Source organism: Myotis myotis, unplaced genomic scaffold, assembly GCF_014108235.1.
Source record: "Myotis myotis isolate mMyoMyo1 unplaced genomic scaffold, mMyoMyo1.p scaffold_m19_p_6, whole genome shotgun sequence".
NCBI classification, from domain to species: Eukaryota; Metazoa; Chordata; class Mammalia; order Chiroptera; family Vespertilionidae; genus Myotis; species Myotis myotis.
In genome coordinates this window covers 49,458,665-49,467,760 of record NW_023416368.1, presented here as the reverse complement: position 1 = coordinate 49,467,760, position 9,096 = coordinate 49,458,665, and the positions used below count along the sequence as shown (strand labels likewise).

General features: G+C 42.4%; 1 protein-coding gene across 2 annotated transcripts in view; it reads left to right on the top strand.

Annotated features, from left to right (window-relative positions):
• MAML3 (mastermind like transcriptional coactivator 3) overlaps positions 1–9,096 on the top strand; it is a 387,866-nt gene that overhangs the window by 105,850 nt on the left and 272,920 nt on the right. The window lies entirely within an intron of this gene.

Below are 9,096 nucleotides of genomic sequence, written 5' to 3'. Positions count from 1 at the left end.
GGTCAGAAGTTTGATTCCTGCTCAGGTCACATGCCCAGGTTGCAGGTTCGTCCCTGGTTGGGATGTGTGCGGGAGGCAGCCATCGATGTTTCTCTCTCTTTCTCCTTCCCTCCCTCCTTCTCTCTAAAATCAATAAAAACATATTAAAAATATACATTTTTTTTCCTTTTGTGGTAAAGCACTTACCATGAAATTTTTTTAAATTTCTTTATTGATTAAGGTATTACATCTATGTCCTTATCCCACCATAACCCGACCTCCCCAACTCTTACCATAAGATTTGCTCTCTTGGCAAATTTATCCAAGTATATAGTTCACTATTGTTCATTATCGGCTCTGTGTTATACAGTATATCTCCAGAACGTATTCATCTTGCAAATTGAAACTTTGTAGCTTTTGACCAATCCCTTCCCATTCTCTCTTTCCCTTGAAGATGTTTTCTACAAGGCACACCAGGAGTTGGATTCTAGAGATTAGCTCTAGAGGACCAACTGCCGGGAAGAGACATGAAAGAAAGCATGATTATTTTGGTAACCTAACAACTTGTAAGTAAATTATCCTTGGGTGACTATTAGATGGAAAGAAATGGGAAGAAAGGACCTTTCACTTGCAGGGCACAGGAATGTGGGGACACGTGGCCTGTGTTCCTTCTCATCCTCTCCATTCCTTGTGCTCAGGGAGACGCTGGGGGGCTGTGCTGGGACCATGCAGTTGGCAGGAGCCATCAAAGAGGTGGAGGTGAAGGTGCTGATCCAGCTCAGCACCCGACTGGAAAGGGTCATTGTGTGGCCCAGCAGTGGCCTGGCAGTTGCAAGAGGGGCAGGTTTTCAATCATTGTCGCCCTTTCATCCTCCGTGTGGTATATTCCCTGGCGATGCAGATGGAGCTGGTAAATACATATGTTCCTGCACGTTGGGTGCCAGAGGTCTGTCTCTGTCTTCCTCTCCCGACTCCTGCATCCACCTGCCAAAAAGGAATCCAGGAAAGCCACTGAGCGTGCTGTGACGTGGGCCATGGGTGGCTTATCCCCGGGCCTCATAGCAGCACAAACTGTGAGAATGGGCCTCAAATGCATTAGAAAAACACATGCACTTCTTATTTCATGAAAACCTTGACCGGCAGGGTATGTAAGTTCAGTTAACAGCAGAAACACTGTTGACAGAATAAGGCTGTAGTACAGTGATAAGCCATTTAGAAAAGGAATATGTCCTGATCCTTACTTTCCGATACAATCCTTTGACTTTGGTAGATATGCTCTGTTTCTGCTTTGAGTTCACCCCAATCCATTCTCAGCTAAGCTGTTTGTTCTATGAGCTCCCCAATGAGAAATACAGCAGGGCAAAACTCTAACGGAAAGCACCAGCATGTTCTGGAAGGAATTAAACTATAGCTTTACCCCTCAACCTGAGATGGAGCCACTTAGAGTGAAACTTTATTACCATTTTCCTGGAAAGATTTTCATATATTTTCTGGAGATAAAGACATGGTTTGTCTCTTAAAAGCTCTGTTTTATTAAGCGATGATTTCAGTAATAACACTATTGTATTAAACAAGGAGGGAATCTGGGTTCTGTGTTCAGATTCAAATCTGAAAAGGATTGTGTTGATTTCACTAATTTGGGACATGGACATGGGCCATCTTTGAGAGTTTAACCTTAGAACTTCCTGGACTCATAGTATTGGACAACTAATCACATATTTGGCCTGTGTCTGGTAATTACTTTCCAGTGAGTTTGTGAACATGATTCTGCCAACCTCTACCCAAATAGAACCTCACCATGAATTATTTGATTTGGTTATATATCGTTAACTGGAATTAGTATACTGGAATCAAACAAACAGGGAGTTAAAATACAATCAAATAATAGTAATGCCCTCTTTATGACGCCCTCCACATCAGGGTAGCTCTTGTTTCAAATCCTCTAAATCCAAAGCAAAACAAAAATGTGCTCAGTTACTGAATAGTTGAATTTGTAGATATAGGGACATTGGACAACAAAACTTCAACCAACTGTTAAGGGTTTGAAATTTTGGTAACCTGCTCCATTTCTGTCCAAGCCAAATCGCAATCAAATTATGGCACATCAGTTGGTCCAGTTCTGCACAACCTTCTCCCTTTTCTAAATGCCTACATTTTGTGCTTGGAAATTAATTACTGCCTTTCATTCACAGTCCTCTTTTCAAGGGCACAGGATGGCTATGCCGTTGCTGTGGGGCAGAGAGATGAAGACGGTTCTCTTGAGGATTGTTTCTGCATATCTCTTGGTGCCGTGCTGCTCATAGGATGTGATGTGTTCAGTAGGTGTTTTTAGGGCTACTGATGATGTGAAATCCATCTGGGAAGAAGAGGTACAGCTGGATCCTCCTTCTTCAAACACCAACTGGTGCTCTGAACACCTGTTGGCAAGCTGATGGCCTTTTCTAGGAAACACACTTTCTTCTGTAACTTTTTGACCAGAAAAAAAAATCAACCAGTGCATGAGAGCAGAAAGGGGCCTTGGAGGGTAAGCAGGCAGTTCCATTCCCTCATTCTTTACAAACAGTGAGCGGTTTTTATAGCAGCAGAAAGGACATAAATTCATTGGAAGAAAATTTGGAATTTGTCCAAAGTGCAAGGAAGGAAGAACAAAAGTTGATCCTTTTCCTAGATCTCTAGTAAGTTTTCCTAAGAATACATTTTTAGAAGTGACATTGACAAGTTGAAGAGGTTTCACATGTTAAAAGTCTTTTATAACATACTGCTAAATGCCTTTCAGTAAGGTTGTACCCGTTTACCTACTTGTGCCAGCGGTGTGGGTGTGAGTCTAGTACTCTTATTTTTATGTAATGTGCAATAGAAATATTCTCAGATAACTAAGAGGTAATATAGTCAAAGGATTTCAAGCCTCCTTAGACTTGGTGAGGAACTGAAAAGAAAAGTGAGATGATTTTAAATACATGGTTTAACTATAATGAACAATCTCAGTCTCCTTGAAAAGAAGATAATTCTAAGTCTGAAATTTTCATTCAGATGAAAACCACTCTGCCTTCAGTGTTAAGAGTTTCAACAGATCCCAAGACCAGGCCATCGGCTGCAAAAATAGGCCAGAGCAGCCACTTTCCCTTCGGCCTGATTTTTATCACTAACTCTGATAAAAGAACACTTAACCTTTGAGCTTTGCCTTGTCTTTTCTAATGAGTGGGCTGAAGGAAGTTACATCTAGAACCATGTTCAATTCTGCGATTCCAGGACTGCCCATCTCAGTCAATATGGGTATAACTAGAGTGCTGGGGACACCTGCCTGGTGAAGGAGAGAGGTACATCTGAGGCTGTGCTAGAGTTAGTGCCGGGAGCCGGTCCATCCTTGCTGTTGCCGGGAGCCGGTCCATCCTTGCTGTTTCAAAGGACCTGGCATATATGGCATACTGTTCTTAATATGTTTGCTCACCTTCTTGGCACTATGTGTTTTAACCAAGGTCTCTGAGAAAGGTTGTTTCCCCAGGTAGGGATTTTCCCCTGAAGTTAGGAAGGGAATAAAACCTCTTAACTAAGTGCCAGGTGGGTAATTAATCACTTTAACTACGAACAATCATGCTTAAGCTACATAATCTTTACTCCCTGGAATGGAGATAAGAATCGCCCTAACCTTTGAAATAGAGATTGATAGGATTGGAATCAACTGGTATAAATACAGATGTAAGAAGACAGAACCTACACAGACAGAAGAACTTCGCTGGAGAGAACATGGCAAAAGATCCTGGACTGAACCTGACTACAGAAATTGGCAAGAGAACCTGACTAGAACCTGGTGACTGACCCTGGCTGGAGAACCTGGACAGAACCTGGCTGAAGAACCTAGCGAGGGAACATGGCTACAGAACCTGGCTGGAGAACCTGGAGATCCAAAGCAGAACCTCTCTGGAGATCCAGACCAGAACTTGGCTGGAGATCCTGGCTGGAGATCCTGGCTAGGCTGCTGATCAACTGAACACTGTCTCCGTGTCCTTCCTTCTTCGCCGACTCCATCCACACCTTTGGGGACCCCTGGACCTGCTGGGGTTGGACCCCGGCAAGTTAGGACCTACATTTCAAGATTTTCCGTGGACATTTTTATTTATATAATCCTTGCTATGGCAGGCACTTGGCTGGTCAGCCAGGGTGGGATCTGCAAAATGAGTTCCTTCCGGGAAAGCTTGATGTGAGGGATAGAGCCAGGATGGAAATGGAACCCCGGGAGAATCTGAGCGTCGTGCACAGGGTGGGGAGAGCACACTGCTGTCGGGAGAGCAGGGACATCCTTGTGAAGGCAGAAGTTTCTCAGGTGCGTCTTGGCAAGTCAAGGTGGTAGCAGGAAGTTTCTGACTGAACTAATCTTGTCATTTTCAAAGGACAGTGACTAACCCTATGAAACTTTCAAATTTATGAGTGGAAGTTTCCAAGCCGTTACTACAGGCTTATTATAAAATTTAAGTTAAATTCCATTTCAACAAATGTCATTCATTGAAAGTCTTTGCATAACCAATATTGCGAAGCCTTTGCCAGTGGATTACTTACTTGAATCAAAATTTAATATAGGAAAGTTTCAGTGAAAGAACTGTGGCGGGCTCAGGGGTTTGTTGTCTATCCCCTAATAACCTCACAGTCCCCTCGCAGAGGTCACACACTTCCTTAGAGTTGGAAGCAGTGGGAACTCTGTTCTCTGAGGTCATGTATAAGAGAAATAATTACATAGTTCATTTTAAAATATTTATTCTTTCTGTAATAATAATATATACACAGAATCTCAGCCCTGACCTTCGGAGGAGACCTGAAGGTCCAGTGTTCTGATTAGTTCATATGGACACACTCTGGTTGTATTTAAGGAATAAATATTTAAATCATGGGATGGGAAAGCATTGGGCGGATACTGGAGACATTTTCTTCATGGGTAACCTATTTATGCTTCAGTTTGTCTTAAACGCCCCCATTTGGACATTTTCACATACAATAGACGGGTGAGAGTGGTCCTAGCTGGTGGCCCTAGGGAAGGAAAGGTGAGGGACAGTCCCACTGGATTCTACAGCCGTCTTCTGGTAGATTTGAATCTCCGCTGTCGCTGCCCATGTGATAACTGGAGCTTGAGTTTGTCAGCCGGTATTACGGGCTGAGGCTCTCACCAACCAATGTCATTTCTGAGTTTCTCATTATCAAACACGGGAGCCACAATCTCTGCCTGACGCTGCAGTGCCTAGAGGTGATAATGATGACGATCTTCATCCCTGGGGTTGACACTGTCTCCTGGGTTTTGAGGCTTGCCCAGTGGCGGGAGTGGGGGTGGCCCCAGGACTCCCTCCTCCTTGAGCACCTGGAGGGCCCTGGTCGGAAGCACACATTTGTCCCTCAGCAGCTGGGAGACTAGGATGGGAAGCCCAAAGGGGCAGAGAGTGGAGGGGAAAGCCTCAGAGTTGAAGGGAATGAAGCCCAGGTGAGGTACAGGAACCTGTGGTTTTTAGGAAATACTGAAGAACAATGTGAGAGAAGGGAAAAGTCATGAGGAGAAAAAGAAAGGGTAGAAGGAAATGGATGGGGCGAGGGTGATATGCCTGGGGATAAAGCTGCTCCCAGCCAGGCCCTCCTTTTGGCTAACAGTCAGGAAAGCTGGCCTTGTCTTCCTGCGGCCTTTGTCTCCCCCACAGAGACTGGCTTCCCTGGGATGTGTTTGGACAGTGTAGGGGAGGCCCCTTGCCAAAGCTGGTGCTCATTGTTCAGTGCCTCTGCGTAGTGGTTTATCAATAAACGGTCATAATTTTAAAATAATTTAATCCTTTGTTTCCCACGAAGCTGCCACAAAGTTACTGATGTGGCATTGCAAGATGAAAAATGCAATTACCCTCAAAATGGGAAGGGAGAGATGGAATGAACTGTGGGCAGGATAAGTGCCTGAAGGAGAAGAAATGAATTGTATGGGAAATAAGTCAGGGGCCATGTGGATGCAGATACTGGGCTGGGCAGAGAGAAAGATGTGGTGATGATATATATATATATCACTTTATTTTAAAAAAATGTTTTTATTAATTTTAGAGACAGAGACAGGGAGAGGGAGAGAGAGAAACATCAGTGAGAGAGAAACATCAATCAGCTGCCTCCTGTACACCCCCTATTGGGGATGGAGCCTGCAACCCCGGGCATGTGCCCTGACTAGGAATCAAACTGGGGACCTCTTGGCACATAGAATGATGCTCAAGCAACTGAGCCACACCGGCCAGGGCTATACTTTATTTTATTCATTTTTTCCCACTCATAGAAATGCTATATCCACTCCCGAATGAGAAAGTATGAATATGTGAGTAGCTGTCACTCAGACAGAGGAGGAGATATATCCTCCTTATTTTGTTCCCATCATCTTATTTGTCACACCCAGCTAAGAATCCTCTTTAAAGTATCCACAATAACTTTAATTAAAAATACAGGTTTGGGATAAAAAAAATTAGATTGATTTCTTTGGGATGAATTTTAAAGAACATAATAAATTGACACCTTCACTTATTTCAGTGAAAAGAAAGAAAAACGCACACATTTGCTAGGCTGATGTAAAAATGGCATCCATGTAATTATTATGGGTGTCTTATTCTAGTCTTTAAAAAAGAAGCATATAATTGAAGTGATAGATGTAATATTTGCAAACATTGCAAACTTGCTAATATAGTAATATGCCCTTTTTTCTTTAATTTGTGACTTCTCCGTCGTTAAACTCTTTAGAGCAAATCTTTTTCTTAAAAAATTTCTATTTCATAAAATGCATTTCTGTACTCTCATACAGAGTGAAAACTAGCTGGTAATTAATCAAGCCCAATAATTAACTGTCACAAATTCAGATACCATACAAACAAGAAAGGAGTAAAAACAGAAAGATTTATATCTAAATCCAAATATAAGCATGGATATTACCCAGAAAAGAAAGTAAGTTAGTGTTTCTGTTGGTTTGTGGTCTTTGAGGCATCATTGATAAACAAGAGAGACAATTAATTGTCCTAGTTGCCATGCCAGTACTGAGGGGGAGAACCATTGCTGGAAATGGCCAAGTGTGCTATTTTGAGGTGGGAAATCAAAATAGGAAACAGCTCCCTTGTCCCCAGTGGGAGCAGCCTCCGTGCTGTACTGTGCAGAGCAGGGTTTGGTTTTACTGAGAAGATGGCATCTGTCCCATGGGGGCAGGAGCAGGTGTATCTGAGCGGTCTCGGGCCGTTGGCTGGGTCCTGGGGATCTGCAGCGCTTCCCAGCCTGTAAAATTGGGGCAGGTGCTTCACTCAGGGTCAGTGCCTTCACCACAAAGACCAGACATCATTGGAAAAAACCAGAAGCAATATGCAAGTGATGATGACAATGGTGCAAAAATAGAAACACACACACACACACACAGACACACACACACACACACAGACACACACACACACACATGCGAAACCTGAGAGTAAATGGAGTCTGTCTGTAGGACTCTCACAAGAGAACATGAATCACCAGAGAGGTTCCAGAGTTACAACCAAGAAGTATTTATGGCGATCAGTGGTGCAAAGGCTAATAATACAAACATAATAAAGAAGAGAAAGGAAGGCATACCAGAGATAAAGGAGACCTCGCATTAAATGAATAGGGAGATAAGCTTAATGTTTATGCTCAAATGACTGAGCTATTGATGGCAAAGTGGCTGAGCTTCTGAACTGCTTTTTAAAACTGGCTTTTAAGAAGACAAATAAGGATAATTAAACAGTAATGAAGACCTGTTTCATTAAAAGAAGAAGGAGAAAACAAATAAATAGGCAAGATCTTGGATGATGTGTTAACCAGTGTTAATGGAAGTAGTAATGAATTCATCATTTTATGGAAGCTGTCCTTTGGAAATCACGAAGAATAATCAGACAGACAGACAGACACTGGAGTAAAGGATGAATATCCAGTTGTAAATTGTCCTGAGCATTGTTGGCAGCGATGTCACAGGTAATCCGAACACAGATTCATTCTAATGTCATATTTTAGCCACCTTTTCAGAATCCTTACCTCAGGAAACTATCATAGTTCCCACTAAGACTCCAAACTTGACTTTCTCTCTTCTTTCTGCCCCATCTATAACCCATTGTTGCTGATGTATAATGAAAATTAATAGTTTAAGAGAGCATTGTCCTATATATTTCACAGAACAAGAGCCCTTAATTCTAAACAGAATTCATTTTAAACCTGTTCCATAGTACCTGCCCATAGTAAGCATTCATAGACTGTTGTTGAATAAATAAGGGAATCAGGAAAACCACATTATTAACCAATAGAACATTTGGGAGGTTAAATCTATGAACATCTAGGAGATATTAGAGCCATGAGCCTCAACAGCATGGATTTATAGCATTGTTTATGTTAGACCAACTGAATTGATTCTTTTGAAAATCTGAAAACTAATGAACAAAAAGAATGCACTGAATGTATTATTATTTCTAAACACACCCAGAAGTTAATGGAACAATTGATACCAGATCTCATGAAATCTAGTTCAGACAAAGAATTCAGATTGACTTGAATGCGTCAGATTGATTGAAAATTGCCTGAAGGACTGAACGTGCAATGATAAGAGGCAATGGATTGAGTCTAGAGGAGGGAGGGAATCTATGTTCAGTGCAGTCTTATTTAACATTTTCATTAATTATCTGGGAGAGAATGCAGACAGTACATTCATTAAACTTGTACAAGAAGCTTAATAGAGGGGTGTTTTCAAGCAGTGGGTGGGGTGGAGGATAATACAAAGGGGACCTACTTCCTCAAGAGTACAGTGGTGTTAACAATTTGATTAAAATCAGCTAATGTCCTGGCAGTGTTTACTCTCTGCAGGGCACAGTCCCAGGCACTGTATGGATTAAAAGATGAGTTAAAAACTTAGCAGCAGCCCCATCAGTGTTGGTCAGTGGTTGAGCATTGACCTATGAGCCAGGAGGTCACAGTTCGATTCCCTGCCAGGGCACCTGTCTGGGTTGTGGGCTCTTTCCCCAGTGTGGGGTGTGCAGGAGGCAGCCGGTCAATGATTCTCTCTCACCATTGATGTTTCTGTTGCTCTCTCCCTCTTCCTTCCTCTCTGAAATCAATAAAAATATATTA